Here is a 17,789-nt window from a genome sequence, read left to right as displayed (position 1 = left end):
CTGGATTTCATAATTTTCAGTAGAGGTGGGGGTGCATTTGTTTGCAAATGAAGGAAGGGAGGGGGAAGATGTAAAAGTGTGCCCCTAAATAAACTAGTCTAGGTATGAATTCCCAGAAACTGTGGGGTGTGGAACACTTGCTTCAGTCTCATTACTAGTGTTGCCTAGTGAAGAGTCTCTGTTATCAGTCTGAGAAGATTGACCTCTCCTCTTCCTCAGGGCTGAGCCCAAACTGAGCCCTAGCCAAGTAAGTCGTTTTAGTCACCTCAATAAACAAGATGCTTCATGCTGTACTGGGTCACTGTGGTAAACACCATGAAACCAAGATGAGCAGTATGTAGGATGGGTAACTAGCACTTACCTCGCTTTACTCCCTCTTTGGCCATCATGTCCTGGTTTCTGTTCATGCTTGTCTCCTACACTGTACTGTAAAACTCTCGGAGTAAAGGTAAATGTGCGAATCTTCTCTGCAAGTCCTAAGTCCTCAGCACTGAGCCACTGGGAATTGGATGGGGTTTGTCTGTTTCATCCAGAGTGGAGCCTTTTCTGCTCTTTGGAAGTTGTAGCACTTCTATATCCCCTCTGCATGCATACCCATCTCAGAAATTCTTATCCTTTACATATGCAAAAGTTCTAGATTTTAATTGATTGATTGATTATGACTGGTTAACTAAGTGATTATTTGCAGTAATTGGGACCAAGCCCAGCACCTTGTGTATTTTAGGCAAGTTCTCAGTCCTTGAGTTAAACTCCCCACCATGTAACTACATGCTGAATACACTTTTTTTAATGAACATTCTTTTATGAAGGTTTCTTCATATCAAAATGCCCTGTGAAAAAAACATGGTCTCATAATTTCTGTCAACCACTAAAGTTGAAATAAATAATCAAAGCTCTCTAGATATTTAAATAAGAAACAGACATTGCATTTAGGTTTTACAAAATTGTGTAAATATTGGGTAAATGTAAGAGGGGAAGATTATGTAATTTGGATGAAGAACGGTGAAAAAACACGACCGTCTCCAGTGGCTACTAATTCTTAGCACCTTTTGATATGTTTGCCATTTGTAGATTGTTGACAAATGTCTGTTCAAACTCTTTGCTATGTATGGATTGTCTCTACAGAATTTTGTATGTGTTTTCCATACAGTCTGGATTCCCATATTTTCTGGGTTATGGATATGGACTTGTACTGCATGCATGGTTTGCAAGTATTTTCTTCCAGTCTCTATGTTGTATTTTAACTTTCTCCAACATATCATCTGAAACACTGACATTGATGTTTATTAGATATCTTTTTTGTTGTTGTTTATGTTTTAATATTATATTCAAATACTGTTGCTGATCTAGTAAGGATGAGCACTTATCTTAACCTCTATTTTCTTTTATGTGTTTATGGTGTTACATCTTACATTTAGATGTTTGACCAATTTCAAATTCTATTGACAATGGGGAATATAAGAAGTGTTCAACTACCTAAAATATTTATTTGTCCTGGTACCATTTTCTAAAAAGACCATTCTTTGCTCCCACTGAATTGATGATTTACCACAATCATCAATCCTCACCACCCCCCCCGCCAAAAAAAAAGAATTTATCATAAACATAACTGTCTGTCTCATCTGGGTCAATCCTAATGCCACTATCATACAGTCTTGATTACTGTAACTCTGTTCTGCATTGCAATCAGAAAGTATGAGTACATGTTTTAATTTACACATTTTATGAATTCCAATCAACTCCTTGATCCGCAGCCACCTCGAATAGGACTCCCAATCATGATTAACTTTATTTTACCTCCCATTTCTAGGTCAGGTTGCTGCTTCTGCTCTAATCCTTAACATTGTAAGTGAATCATTATCTAGCTAACTTCTCAAAGCAGAAATCCGAAAACAGCAGGTACTATTTACTTCTCTCTTGTTACTATAAACAAAAGTCACCTGTACTTATTGCCTTTATCCTACTCTCTCTCTCTCTCTCTCTCTCTCTCTCTCTCTCTCTCTCTCTCTCTCTCTCTCTCTCTCTCTCTCTCTCTCTCATACACACACACACACACACACACACACACACACACACACACACAAATTTTTTCATGGATACCAGCCTTGGTTTTAATCTCTATCATTGTTCTAGAACAGACCCCATCATCATTTCTCCTCTTATAGTCTGAACTATCACCCCTTCTCTACCATGAGTCAGTTCTTCCAATTCATCTTCCACACTTCCCCCAAATGAAATCCACATACCCATAGTTTATTATACCATTTTCCTGCTCAAAACCTCATTACCCATTATCTTGGCTAGGTTTCTGTTGTTGTGATAAGACACTGTGACAAAGACAACCTAGAAAAGAACGACTTGCTTAATTGAGCTTACAGTTCCAGAGGGTTAGAGTCTATAATGTTGGAGTGAAAACATGGAGACAGGTGGCTGGAGCAGTAACCGAGAGCTCACATCTTGATCCACAAGCACAAGGAAGAGAGTACACTGGGAATGAGAGGTCTTTTGAAACCTCAAAGCCCTCCCCCACTGACATACCTCCTCCAACAAGACTATACTTCTTAATCCTTCCAAAACAGTTCCACCAACTGTGGACCAAATATTCAACCATATGTACTTGTGGGGACATTCTCACTGAAAGTATCACACTTATGAAAAAGTCTCTGGACTCCTTTTCATGATATACGCCTCCAAGATGCTGTCACTGTCTCCTTAGCCAGTATCATGTTTCGTCATTGCACCTGCACTGTCACATCATACCCTAGTCATATGGAACATGTACAAATGTTTTAACACATCTGTGTCTTCCATGCTTCCATGGTCTTGAGTGATGCTACCTCTCCTTCCAGTCAGCATCTTTGAAGTTGCCACTTAGAGTCTGCTTCTCCAGAAATCATTTTCCATATCCCAGACACACTTGAGGTGCTTTTCCTGTGCTTGAAATATACTATGTCTGTATCCCCAATAAAGCAATTCTTTTATTATACTGTCTTGTTGATTTTTTATTATAAAATGTTTTCTGGAAGCAGAATGTGCATTTGACTATTCTTTGAATTCCAGTGCTAGAAAAAAATCTACAGTCTCACTGTTTAATACTATACCATATACTATATTACAACATGGACTTTCTCTCACAAGCAGTAGCTCAAAAATGTTCCTAATTTGGCTATTATACATCTGAAGCACTTTATAGACAGAACATCCCAGCCCCTACCCACTGTGTCCCTGCTTTCTGAAACTGCACAGGAACAGGCTCTGGGTAATTGAAGGGGGATAGGATGAGTATTGGGGGCACAATTTGGATTCAGCCACACTCAGGTTGGGAATCCACCTTGGATCCTACTACAGATGGCTCAGTTAATTTAACCTTCTTGGGGAAAAAAAATTCAGCATCAGCCTGGATGAGTAGTGAGCTATAATCAAGTGCCAGTTGTGCCATGAGACATGAGACTGTCCTTGTGAAAGCCAGAGAGGGTCACGAGAACATGCAGGAAGAAGTAAATATTTAAGTCTTAGGCGAAAAGCCAAGCGTGTCACTGGAGGACTTCCACAGCCACAGTGGAGAGCACTGGGAAGTAGATGAGAAGACCCAGAAAGCATTCCTTGTAAACAATTGAAGCATGGCTTTATCGAAGCATCTTAAACCATCCAAATGTTCACCATAAAAATACATCTGTCCCAGTAACCACATTCAATCACGTACATGCAATATTTACTTTGTACCTATTTGATCCCTGGTTTCCGAAGCTTGAAGTCCAGTGTATGGAAATGGAGACTAGGTTCAGGAGATAAAGATACATGTACTGAATAACCAAACAGCATACACACAAGGGGCTGGGAGATGGGTTTGTGTAAATGCTTTGCTGTACAAGCAAGAAGACATGAATCTGATTCCTGGTACCACGCTTACGTGTATAGTATGTATAACAGTGTGTGCCTCTAATCCCAGCTCTGGGTGGGTGGAGAAATGGGGCTCTACTGGCCAACATTTTTGTCAAAATGGTGAGCTCCAGGTTCAGTGAAAGACCCTATTTCAAAAGTTAAGGTGAAAAAAAAATGATAGCAGAAGACACCCTGACCACGACACAAGTGTGCACAGGTGGACAGACCCATATACAAGTGCACACACGTACATACACACAGATGCTGCAACACATATACTCACACAACAAACAAACAAAGGAAAACTCAGAGCACAATAAAAAACAGCGTACAGTGTTACTGAACATCAGGTTAGTACAATGAGTAAATGGACAATGAAGGCATGCTGGTGCAACAGGAAACCAGAGGGCTTTAAGTGGAGGTGAGATTTGCACAAGTCTTTGGGGTGGGGAGGTAAAAGGATTGTCTGAAATTAAGGCACTCATTTTTTTCTGCATAGAAGAAAGGACCCACATTATCATGTGCTTTTCTCCAGAGGCAGAACACACAGAGTCTTCCCTTCATTGTCTTACAATAGATGATGAACACTTGTTATTTTCCATATTTCAACAACTGGGAGGAAAATCCTCCGGGAGAATTGCTGTAAATCCAAGCACTTCACCCTTTGAAAGGTTTGTCAGGAAGCAAAAGAAATGGCCCTTTGAATTCACATGTTATAAAAACCTTGCAGGACAGCACGTGTGAGGGGAAGGCAGTCTCATTGGCGGAGCCACATGCAGGAAGCAGATGGTCTTCTGTGCTCTGAGAGATTGTTGATCATTCCTGAGACTCTGTTGAAAGGTAGCTCAGTCCTTTCTGAGCTACAACCCTCAATACTTAATGGCGAGCCCATCTGAAGCCCTTGTAGTGGGCTTTTGTGTCTAGACCACAGGAATTCTATCCTGTGTCTCCATCACTGGGGTGTTTGAAATTGAGAAGGTAGCTTCATGCTGACAGCGTAGCTACCAGCCAGATGCTTCAAAGCAGGAGGACCCAACCGAAAGACTTCAGAAGAAAAAAGTGTATTTAACTCCACATACTGCCTAGCAGATGGCAAGTTTGCACTCGGGGACCATTTGCTGCCAGGATGAAGTCATGTCTTTTGCAGTTACTACCTCATTATTTTTAATGGATGTTGACGCAGCACACCTTACGAAAACCTGGGGATGGGCCTGGCCCAAATCCTTCAGAGGGGATGTTTTGAAGAGTTAAAGGAAGTGGAAATGATGCTCTCTGCCCATCTCTGTTAGTAGCTAGTAGAAGTTAAGAGGCTTCTGACAGTGCTTCTGTTACTCACACTTCCTGTCTAGTTAGTGAACGGCAGAAGATGGGCACAGCAAGCACACCCCTTGCCCTGCAGATCAGGGACCTCTGAAACCCAGAGAAGATTCAGGCCCTGTCTTAAAATTACCAGTGTCAAAGAAAACGGCAGAATCACTAAAATGAAAGAACTCATTATAGCGAGGGTTCTGTTCCCGTTCTTAATAACAAAAGATCAGCAGCACTGGACAATTTATACCGAACAGAATTTTTAATTCCCACAGTTCCAGTGTGGAAGGCCTGGACCACGGTTGCCCAGCAGGATTGCTGTCTGCTGACAGTCTGGTCTCTGCCAGCTGCTGCATCATCCGGAGGAGACAGGTGGCTTCACATGACAGGAGGGGGTGGGCACAAGAGGCAGGAGACAGGGTTGAGCTCACCTGCTCAAAGACTCATGAGTCTTATATCCAGACTGTGAGGGAGCCCTGAAGGCCTAATAGCTCTTTAAAGGGCAATGCTTCCTGATACCACTGTGCTGGAGAATAAAACTCAACGTAAAGTTTGGAGGGACACACACATTCAGTTTAGGCATCCAGAGCTGAGCAGGTCCTTCCTGCCTGCAACTCTTAGAGGAAAAAAAAAAAAACTGAGCAGACTGATAGCTTTATATGTCAGCCGGTAAGCCAAACCTCAGAAAATACCCCTGAATAGTAGGAACACACCTCCCCATTCAGTGTCCTTTTCTTCTGTGTAGTGGCCCTGTCCCCCTAGATAAGGCAAATTGCTTTTTAGCAACACCAATATCCAGGCTTGGGAGATGGCTACTGGTTAAGGGAGCTTGCCGCTCTTCCACAGAAACCAAGTTCCATTCTTAGTTGTGGGCTGCTTACAACTGCCTGTAAGGCCAGCTCCAGGAGACCCCACACCCACCTCACCACAGGCACCTGTGTGCATGCATGCTCACACACACACACACACACACACACACACACACACACACACACAGAGAGAGAGAGAGAGAGAGAGAGAGAGAGAGAGAGAGAGAGGGAAATAAATCTTCTTCTAAGATGCCAATTTCAGGGTTGTGAGTGTACTCATTTGGTAGTATTTGCTATGTAATTATGAGGAGCTGAGTTTGATTCTCCGGAATCCACACAGAAAAGCTGAGTGTGAAGGCGTCTACTTATATCCATCCGATGGCAAGGAGTTAGAGGTGGGCTATGCCCAGGGCTCAAGGAGCAACAAGCCGAGTCTAATAAGTGTGCCTCGGGTCCCAGTCACTTTCCTGTCTCAAAAACAAGACAGGAAGCTCCTAAGGAACAACACTTAAGGTTGTGAAGGCTCCCTGGCCTTTATACATACATGCATATACTTACACGAATACTCATAAACACATGTGTGTATTGTCATGCGCACACACACACGACAAATACTAATGTTACAGCAAGTACTATAATCAAAATGAGAGTACCCATTTTTAGTCAGAATTATATCGTCTAAAATACAGAATTGAGGACTACACTCCAGAGGTTTAAATTTATTTGGTCTGGAGCCTGGGAAAGTCTCAATTTTTTTTTAAAGCTCTCCAGAGGAATCAGTGTTGGAGCTAACGTCAAGAAACATGGTGATGGAATTTCACAGCTCAATACAAAGCATGCATGTTTGTACCAAGCCGTATGCCAGAACAAAAACTATGTCAGTTGTTGATAATGTGAGTGGAAGCAAGATCCTGTTCATAATTGTCACTTACATTGCCCAGGCCGTTGCCCTGTGACGCACTGAGGCAGAATGGCTCAGCAGGAATAAGCAGAAAGCACATGGATGAGCCCAATCTAAAATGCCCAGGCTCCGGCTGTTGGGGTGGAACTTGCATATTTCACCCTGGCTCCTCAATTACCACGCCTGTTTTCAGTTATCACACGGAGGCCCCTGAGACGTCGGCAGCTGGCTCTGGACGGTCCTGGAACATGGATGTGATTATCTGAGTAAGTCAGGCCATGGCAGTTTATTTTTTCTGAATTACCTGGATAATTATCTCAAGTCTAATAAGTTGGAATGAAACCAAAGCCACATTCTTATGGTTCTATTGCTCCCCTCAACAATGCATTCTTATTTAGAGGTCCTGGTTTCGAGAAATGAGCAGCTATCTTCCTCTTTCCCAAAGGGAACCCTCTTACTCATCTGGGAAAAGATAACAGTCTATAATTGTCTAGCTCCTGTGGCTGTTGACACCTCCTCTGAGCCTAGGAATACAACTGCCCTCAATTCCCTGTGCCTCTTGAAGTCCTCAGCTTAGCTAATAGGGTGACAAAGAAGGAAGGATTCTAAAAGTTGGCTTCTTCTCTTTGTTGTGCTTTCTTGTGGTCTTAAGCTAAGAAACCAAACATTTTTACTCTCCCTTGTATGATCTCGCTCTGACTAGGCCCTGTCCAAACAACAACACATATTGTCCATGTGACACATAGCATCATCTCAAGGCTCATGGCCAAAACAGGTAACCTGAGCCAAACAAAGGGAGAGGGGCCCGGACTCTGCTGCTGTTACTATTTGCTTTGTTAAAAAAGCACTAAATGCCTTTGTGTGTGTGTGTGTGTGTGTGTGTGTGTGTGTGTGTGTGTGTATGTGTTCTTTCTAAGGAGAGCTCTTATAGTGAACCTTGAGTCATCTCTCTAGAGTCTTGCTGTATTAAACACTTGCTCACCTTCATCTCTTCACTGATCCCTGTCTGTTATATCTTTTCATTTTGCACATAGATAAAATATGGTCTTTTTTTTTTCCTTCCTTGTAAGTAGGAAGCAAAGGAGTAAATAAAATTGGAAGGCCAAGGCTACCAGAAGGAAAATAGGAGATAGGAAGAAAATGAAAGCCCCAAAATAAAGGCAGGTAAAAGATGCCCAAATCAATGCAGTAACGTGTTACAGGATTAAAGAAAATTGTTGTATGCAAAATTATTTGGAGAAATTATGTACTGGTTATCAATGCAGCCAAAGGAAAACTGGCCTGTTTCTTTGGAATCTTAGTTTAAAAGGTGGTAGGGCGTCTCCTAAAAATTTGAAATATTGAGCTGGGCCGTGGTGGTGCACGCCTTTAATCCCAGGCTCGGGAGGCAGAGGCAGGCAGATCACTGTGAGTTCGAGGCCAGCCTAGTCTACAAAGTGAGTCCAGGACAGTCAAAGCTACACAGAGAAACCCTGTCTTGAAAAACCAAAAATAAATAAATAAATAAATTAATTAATTAATTAAAAAATTGAAATGTCTTACAGTTAAAAAGAAAAAGAAAAACAAAACTTTCTTGCAAAGTTGCCAAGAAAGTAAGTGTGTGTGTGTGTGTGTGTGTGTGTGTGTGTGTGTGTGTGTGTGTGTGTGTGCGCATGTGTGGGTATTCCATGCTCGAGAGAACACAATAACCTCCCGCTGTCAAACTCCCTTAATCTTTGTTCTTCCAATCATTTGGTATTCCTTTACACAGACCAGGATCAATGCAACAACCACATTGCTTTCAACAGGAATAACACTTCACTCTAGCGATATCACCCAGGAGTTGTGCAATTACTCATTTCTACTGAGCACAATTAGAATACATCTATAACTTGCTGTAGAAGAGGTTGACAAACATGGAACATTCCATGCAACTGTGTGACCAGATAAAGAGGAAGACATCTCTTCCTAAAGATCACAGAGAAAGCAGGCCTTAGAAGACAATTAGCAAGCTGTAGGTTTAAAGAATTAATGACTAATGTGGAAAAGAAGGCAGAACAACCATTATTTCTTTAAGAAATTGGTAGTGATGGAAGGTTCTCTGATCCTTGGGGTTAAGCATAGAAAGGACAAATCAGTCTGAAAGAAGAAGAAAAATTAACCCTTCTTGGACATCTTAACCCCAGAGCTCACAGTGCAAAATCTGTCTCCTCTGAGAAGCCTGGTCCATCACCATAGCTAAGAACTCTCTTTATTCTAACCTCTCCCACTCCTTGTTATCTGGCTTTCTGTCTCACCATACACTGTTTATTCACGTCTTGGTTTTGTCTCGCCTGTAAGCTCTAAGTATCTTGGTTACCTTGTCAGGCTGCCCAGCTTCTGCTGTGCCACTGTCTTGGTTACTGTACTTGTACTCACTTATTGCTTTGCTGCCCATCATCAGATCCCCTTCAATGCAAAGCAAGCAGAGGCTTGTGTTTCTCCTCTCCTTCAGCCGCACAGAGTTAACAGCTCTCTTTGAACAGCACTGAAGCGAGCTGCTGTGGAGCTTGAGAATCATGGCTTTACATCAGACTCTATTCTATATAGTAACCCATGAAGATTTAATCATAGAGTTAAATATCTGTTTAAATCACAGTGGTTTGACGTGTTAGAAATTAAAGGAAGTTCGAGTTTCCCATACCAAGGGAACCAACCCGATACTCCTATTTAATCACATGTGTGACTTTGGGTGAGTCTCTAAACTTCTCTAGGGTAGCTTCTGGCAGAAGCTTTCTTATGCACTGAATAGCAATGATAAATTCATCTCCCAGGTTATTGTGACATGTGATGTTATTGTATATGTGAGTCTCTACCATAAACTCAATGGTATTTATCATTGTTTTATTACTAACATATCATCTGACTTTATTACTGGATTTATATACTTAAATCAGATGTTTGGTGTCACTACATAGACTAGTAGGGGTTAACAAAAGACCATATTTGTATTATAATTGATCTTTAAACAAAGGTGAGCAAGCAAATGCTTCTGATCAATCTATGGCTTGCTTAAAGCAAATTATCGGCAAGACCACAATCATTTGTAAAATAAAGCTAACAAATCATCTTTCTGTGAAATGGGTAAAAAAAGAAAATTCAATCTACACACACACAGACACACAGACACACACACACACACACATACACACACACACACACACACACACACACACACACTCACCCTTAATTGTCTAGCCTCCTAAAAATTTTAAATAAAGGGCTGAAAAATGATTAAATAGGTAAAATGTTGGTTATATGACCTTAGGCACATGAGTATAAGCCCCTCCAGGTGGGTGTGACAAATATGCAGATCCCTAAAAACACATCTGCCAGCCAACCTAGCTGAATTTGTGAACGTCAAGTATGGTGAGAGATCTCTTCTCAAAAAAAAAAAAAAGAAAGAAAGAAAGAAAGAAAGAAAAAGAAAAAAAAAGAAAGAAAAAAGAAAAGAAATGGAGAGGGATAAAAGAAAACATTGAACTCAGACACATGCCTGAACACACGTGTGCATTCACACCTGCACACACTACATCTATACACAAACCACACACATTTTAAAAATAAGTCTCAAATACTGTAGTTAAGACTACAAACTTAGTTTGCCCAGAAAGCCTCTTTTCCAAATGTAATTGGAAAGCAGCTACTTCAGGAAGTATATAAGGAATGGCATTTTGATAATTTTATTACATTTTAAGGCATGGTGCCATTTACTGCCTGCCCGCTCTTCCTGTTTGGGGTGGCTGGGTGGGGGTGAGAAAGTGAGAAGTGGAGAGTGGGTTGGCTTGCTCAGCTTTCCCATTCCTTAATAGGGCACTGACCCTTGTCAAAGAAACATATACACACACATGCAAACAAGGACTCCCATTTACCTTATTTTTAAATTTAAATTATAGCATCCGGCCATTCATCTTTGTCACAACCCACCAAACAGTTTTGTAAGAACGTGTTTCACAAACAAGCGCTCCTTTCAGCAACAGCCAGGAAGGTTAAGGTTGAGATCCTGTGTGATAGAAACCCTTTTTGTAATTCTCCCCCCAAACATCTGTTCAGTCGCTCAGCATAAACATCTGTCACCCATTTCTGAGCTCAACCCAGACAAAGCTATGTTTTTCTAACAAACTCCATCCCAAATTGTTACCAAGCGACTGCTATGCAGACTAATCATGCAGGAGGACCAGGAAGATGCCTTAGTGCATCAAATCCATCTTCCCAGAATGCAACATCTATCCTGCAGCTCTGGCAAAAACCGCGTGGTGCGGAGGAAGGGGAATTCCTAAGACTTTCCTGCCTTGAATTGCAATGTTGAACACTTCCAAGTCTGTTTAACCCTTCAGGGTAAGTTAAACATCCTTCACTACCTATACATATATTTAGCTTTAACTTTACCCCATGATCTATCCTTTCGCACATCTCTGCTTCCTTGGGGTTGCTTTGCTAAGTAGCTGAAATAAAGACATATGAAATATTTTTGAACATTTGGCCCCATTATTCTTGTGAAACAGACATAGAGTTTTGTTATTTTTGAAAAAGCAACTAAAGGGACTAGAAATGAGGAGAAAGGTCTGAATTTGGAAATGTCACATATAAATCAGAAACTGTAGAGAATTTAGTTAATAATTGTGAGGACTTATCTTTTTAATAGAGAGAAACAACTTAGCCATGGGTGGCTCTTGCTGTCACCATGACCATCATTGTCAAAGAACACAAGAATAATTTTATCTTGCTCTTTTGCTCTTTGTGTCTTTTCATCGTACTTTTCAAACCATTATCAATTGAGAGCCAACTGGGGACTGCCCCTCCCCACCTCCGAGAACTTTCCTTAGCAAAATGACAGCTAGATTAGGCTCTGCTTCAAATCAAACTGTAAGTGCTACAAACGTATTCCCTGTAGACTATTTGGAGATGTTTTAAAAACAAATCCCAAGTTTTCTTATTGCTAGTTTTTAAGTGTGTGGGTGGGTGGGTGGGGGCTCATCTTACACAGTGAACTAGGAATTTCAACCCCAAGGCAGACCTTTCATTTCAACGAGAACCTAATGGTTATAATTTAAGTCAAAGTTATAATGTCAATAGTGCAGTAGAGAGGAAAAGGGGTTTCACCTCCATTTCCAGGCATGTTTGAAAAGATAATAATGAAGAGGACCCCAAAATGGAACCAGATGGGACAAGTGAATTATTCTGATCTGTTTATTCCTTCATAAGTACTGTATAAGACTGAGAAACATACCATGACTCATTGGAGCCTATTGTTTTATAAGAGTGCTAAATATTAACGACAACACATAAATATAGATATGGTTTTGGAAAGCACAATGCCAAGCACTCCATTTTTTCATCAAACTTAATGTAGGAAAAGAAGCCTTTTGAGAAACTCATTCTGGTCAATGTTGTGTGTCCCTTCATTGTCTGGAGAAGCAGCAAATGATGCTGAGCACCCTTCAGAATCTCTGTTGCCATTGCTCTATGAGTCCCTGTCCTGAGGTACATACACCTTGTTGGGGAGATAAGTGTGTCACAATAACATGTAATGTATTTGTTGAAACCACAGGAAAAATCTTGAGATGATGAGCTTGTGTGTGTGTGTGTGTGTGTGTGTGTGTGTGTGTGTGTGTGTGTGTTGTGAGCTCAGGCTTTGCAGGCAGGGGGAGTTGAGTCTTCACTGTAGGAGGGGGGCAGAAATACAGAATGGGGAGGCACAGGAGGACGGAAACCAGAAGAATGAGTCAGGAGAAGCTTCCTCTCAGCAGACCATACATCGTGGCTTGACTAGAGCAACTTCCTAGGAACAGGTGAGATCCCAGACCCATTCTGGAGATCCCCAAAGATGCTTTCTCATGACTCCCACCAAATGATATGGCATCACTTCCCTTCAGTGGATTGAGAAGTGGAGTGCACCAGATACAGGTGTTGGAATACACCGCTTAACCTCTCTGCACATTTCTGATCCTTAAAAGGAGAACAACGCCTCCTATGTTCCTTAACTCTCAGGAGCATTCATTCACACAACCTAGCAGTCACGGGCATGCACCCAGGTCGATCCCTTCATCATCTGTGTGTGGACTATTTATTAGCTAAGGGTAGAGGCGAGGCCTCGCTTATCTTTGTACTTCCTCTACCTAAGTCATCAGGTCAACCCATTCCTGAAGCGACAACTGCGGATAATGGGAATAATAACATCTCCCGCCTTCCTTGATGACATTTATGTCTGAAATAGCCTGTGAAACCACTGCTCGGTAAGGGCCTCTCCCAGAACCTCAGCTTCATGCTTGCTCTGAGAACATCACCCACAGTCTTTCTGGGAGAGTGGAAAGTTGGACAGTGTACGAAATGTCTGGCCAGAAGCATACACAGAATAAACCCCACCTAAAAATCTTGTTTCTTCTATGCTTAAACTACCCAGAAATGGCTGCTGCTTTGCATTTGACAGGCCTGCCTGAGTGAGTGCTGAGTGAAACCCTCTCTAGCAATAATGAAGCCCTGAAGCCACCCTCAAATGCATCGGATGCTCTGACAGCCAAGGGATGCTGAGGGTTTGCATCCTCCCTTGCTTTCAGCTTTTCTTTAATAAATTCCCTTTCACTTATTTTCTAAAAATATCCCTATTTGAATTGCCAGAGTCTGTGTTAATAAAAGTGATGGATAGGACCAGCAAAATGGCTCACCTGGTAAAGGTACTTGCCACTTAAGCCTGATGACCTGAGTTCAACCCTCAAGCCATGTAAGAGATAGAAGGAAGGGAACTGGCTCCACAAACATCTGCATGGGTGCTGTGGCTTGTACACATGCGCACACACAGACACACGTGCTACTACTAGTGATGATGATGGATAAAATATAGTAAAATCCTCCAAGATGAGGACACAAGACCTCAGAGCAAATAATAGAGGAAAGTCCTCTTTGCTGGCATATCTTCCTGCTCTGTGATATTGGCCTCTTCTGAAGGCGTGCTGACTTTGCATCATTATAATCAATACCATGAGGGAAGTTTTGAACTGTTGTACCCTTTGTCACTGCCACATATGATGATGCAAGCAACAACGTCTACTATTTATGGAGCCCTTGCTGTGAATGGAGGCCCTTGTATGGAACTTGGCTAAATATACGTGCTATTCATTTATTCTCCTCAGCCCAAGATAGCATGTGCATCTAGTTCCTAGAGTAAAATATGGAACAGGGAGGTCAAACAGGAACAGGCAAGAGCAGGGTGGGTTTCTACCACTCCGCCCTGGAAAGAGATCTCACTGACATTATAAATGCATGCTTCCATGTATGTACACCAGCCTTTATGATTTTGCACATGATCAAAGGTGTGTGTGTGTGTGTGTGTGTGTGTGTGTGTGTGTGTGTGTGTGTGTGTGTGTGAGTACACCGAAGGAACAGAACATAATCATTGGCGTACCCTGGACACAATTAATGATTTTGTTTTTCTTTCCATACAAGTACTGTGAATGAAAACAATTTCAACTACAAATGTGCAGTGTTTGTTTTTGTATTATGCATAACTTGACAAAATAAACTTCACATACTGCAATGTGTGCCTAAAGACTGCTTCCTGCAGGGTCCGCTGTACCTAGCACGGTACCTGGTACATTCTAAATTTACAGAATATGTTCATGGAATAAAAATCAAAGAATCAAAACGTTGCATTAATGCAACTGTCATTCTGAGATTCTTTCCTATGAGGAATATTCCTTACTCAGCACAGGAGTTGCCTTCTTAAAGTTCTAAGTGCACAGTGCAATGCTGTGGGCTGCAGTCTCACGCAGCAGCGCCTCTACCACTGCTTCTTTCTGCAGGATCCAAACGTCACTAACTGAATTACTGCTCCCAATTTCCTCCTCCTCCCAACTATTGGCAATTACCTTTTTACTCTAACTTCCTGGTCTTAGCTACCTCATAGAGATGAAGTCATACAACATTTGTCTTTCTATGACTGGGTCTATTCATTTAACATGATGTCATCAAAGTTCATTCATGTGGAACATGGTAGGATTTCCTTCCTTTTGAAGACTGAAAAACATTGCACTGTATGTATGCAGCACATGCTCTTTATCTATTTGTACACCACTTCTGGGATATTATGAATAACCTGCAGTGAACACGGACACGGACGGGGGTGCAGATGTCTCTTCTCCATATTGATCTCAATTCTAATAAATACAGAGAAATGGGATTGTTGTATCATACAGTAGTTCTATTCTTAGGTTTCGCTTTTCTTTTTTTTTACTTCTGACTCTCAGCTAATGCAACCACACACGTGTTTAAAGAGAGGGAAGGTAATGGGCTCGAAGTGGTAAGGCTAGAGCAGAGCTCGGAGGGGTCAGCATGAAGGGCAACACAGCTTAGGATACTGGGCATCTGGCTGGAAGCACTGAGAAGCACTGGGAAGCGCCAGGATAGGAGAGCCTTCAGGCTGCTTCCCAAGTAGGGAAGGGGTGGGGATCTTCAGAGCACTCCCTGCAGAGCAGGCCTCTAAAGGCCACAGAATCAAAATATCCCTGAACGTGGTTTAAAGGCACATCTAGGAATCTCACATGCAGAAAGGAATGTCTTCTCTGTTCTCCAGGGTGGTTTGCACTTTTGGTACTTTGGCCTTCTTTAACCACTAAAAAAATAAAATAAAATAAAATAAGACTTATTTGTAATGTGAACTTTTGCTAGACATGGTAGTTTACTCCTGTAACCCCAGCTCATAGGAGGTGGAAACAGAAGGATCGGGAGTTCAGGGTCAACTTCTACTACATAGCAAGTTTGAGGCAAGCCTGGGCTGCGTGAGACCTTGTCTCCAAAAGTAAATGAACTTACAGAAATAAAGTTAACACCTTAATTAAGTTCTACTGAAAAGGCAGAATTTTATTACATACTAACAAATATTTTCCCCACCCCCACCCCACCATCAAAAAGTGTGTTTAATTAACTGACAAGAGAGAAAGCTGGTCCAAGAAAGGCAGGTGATTTTGTTGAGCAAGCCGGGTATGGTGGCACACGCCTTTAATCCCAGCACTCAGGAGGCAGAGGCAGGTGGATCTCTGTGAGTTTGAGGCCAGCCTGGTCTACAAAGTGAGTCCAGGACAGCCAAGGCTACACAGAGAAACCCTGTCTCGAACAACCAAACTAAACCAAACCAAATCAAGAGTTAGAAGCAAGGGACCCCATAATCATCTGGCATCTGCTCTATGTTGTATCTGTGGTTAGAAACATACGTGATGGGAGCTCCAGGGATCTTCTGGATTCTTCATTTGAGGTCTTGGTCAACTGTGGCTACAATGTAGCACTTGTGCTGAGTCACTGTCTGTACCAAGCAGTCATCAGCATAGGTTCCTTTGTGTGTGCACAGCAACCTGTCAAATCATGGATTCTTGGCATCCATGCCACTTGATAGTACCACTTGATACTTTCGTCTCAAATTTTCAATTTCAGCCATTACACAATCAGTTGTACAAGGGATACACGCACACATACACATACAGACAGTCAGTCATTGACTGCACTAAGTCCAGTTTGGCTTTAATGGAAAAGTTGATGAAGTTGGTATCAACAAGGATGTGGTAAGGTGGACCCAGTGGTGTATTATACTGGAAGAATAAACAGGAAGGATGTTGGGGAACTTCTCTTTCCTTCAGCACACCAGGATTTTTCTTCTCTTCCTTTTTGAGTTTTAATCTACCCTTTTCTTTAAGTCTCTGATCTCTGAGAGTAAATATTCACATCATAGTTACATATTTCCTGGTTTTCTTCTGCCTCCTCATGTTCACACCGCACTCCTGTTTCTTCCAGAATCACTCATCACAAGTCATTTTTTAAAGTACAGTTTAGAGACAAACTTTTTCAGGAGGATAGAATTGCACACTAAACTAAAAAGTTTTAAAAGGTCAACTCCTTTCAATTTGCCTCCTAGAGGACTTTTGTAAAAACTGCAGGAAATTGAAGGTCATTAAAATACATGATTATGTCAAGACTAATCTTTGGAGAGATGGAGCATAAATTAGTATTGCTTGAGTTCAGATTGTTCCTTTAAGAGCCACAGAAATTTCATGACAAAGGGCGGTTCTATGGAACAGCATTTCATCAGCAGAGAATAGCAGTATGCCATTAGGCTAAATGGAGATGATAGATGGTAGATGGCCAATTTTCATTATGGCTCTTCTGTTCACAGTAATGCCCATGCCTTCTCCAAATGACAAAGGAGGGTATTAATATTCTACCTCAATAAGCCCAAATACTGAGCCAATTCAGTACTTAAAAAAAACTGTATATTACTTATTTTGTGATGAGAGACAAATCAGAAACTTGCATTGAGTTTATATAAACTATAACAGAGTTTCAGAGGTAAAAAAATATCATGAATTTTACTGTAAAAAAAAATAGTTTGAGTGCAAAATATTTGTGTCTTTAATATTTACTACTTGAAAGTAATTTTTAAAGTGTTTAGAATGTGCTAAAATGTTTTCTTAAAAAGACATGCTCTAAACATCCATAGTTATCATTGTAAATATTTTTGCTATTGTCCTCTTAGTTGAAGAAATATGGGCTCAAGTTTCTTTAAGTCCTCGCATTAGTGTATTATACACCCGTTTATTTACTTTCTTCTTGTATAACTCATTTATTAGAATGAAGGAACAGTTTGTTTAAAACTTACATGTGTATGCGTGTGTGCACCTGTACATACATATGAGGAGACCAGAGGAGGATGTCTGTGTCCTGTTCTGTCACTCTGCCTTATTCCCCGAGACAAGGTCTCTTGCTGCATGTGGGGCTAGAAGAGCAGGTGCTACACCTCAGCAGCTCTCCTGTCTCTGTCCCTCACGACTCTGGGATTAGAGCTGTGCACAGAGACATATACCCAACTCTTTGCTTAGTGGCTAGAT

General features: G+C 41.4%; 1 pseudogene across 1 annotated transcript; it reads right to left on the bottom strand.

The window, feature by feature from the left end:
- Window positions 1-16,057: 16,057 nt before the first annotated feature.
- LOC311583740 (rRNA-processing protein FCF1 homolog) lies at window positions 16,058-16,670 on the bottom strand (annotated as a pseudogene). The gene has a single exon. The product of its transcript is annotated as an rRNA-processing protein FCF1 homolog (transcript).
- Window positions 16,671-17,789: the final 1,119 nt, after the last annotated feature.

Source organism: Acomys minous (genome assembly GCF_964271855.1).
Source record: "Acomys minous genome assembly, chromosome: 2".
NCBI classification, from domain to species: Eukaryota; Metazoa; Chordata; class Mammalia; order Rodentia; family Muridae; genus Acomys; species Acomys minous.
Note: the sequence above shows the minus strand (reverse complement) of the source record. Positions and strands in the feature narration are given on the sequence as shown.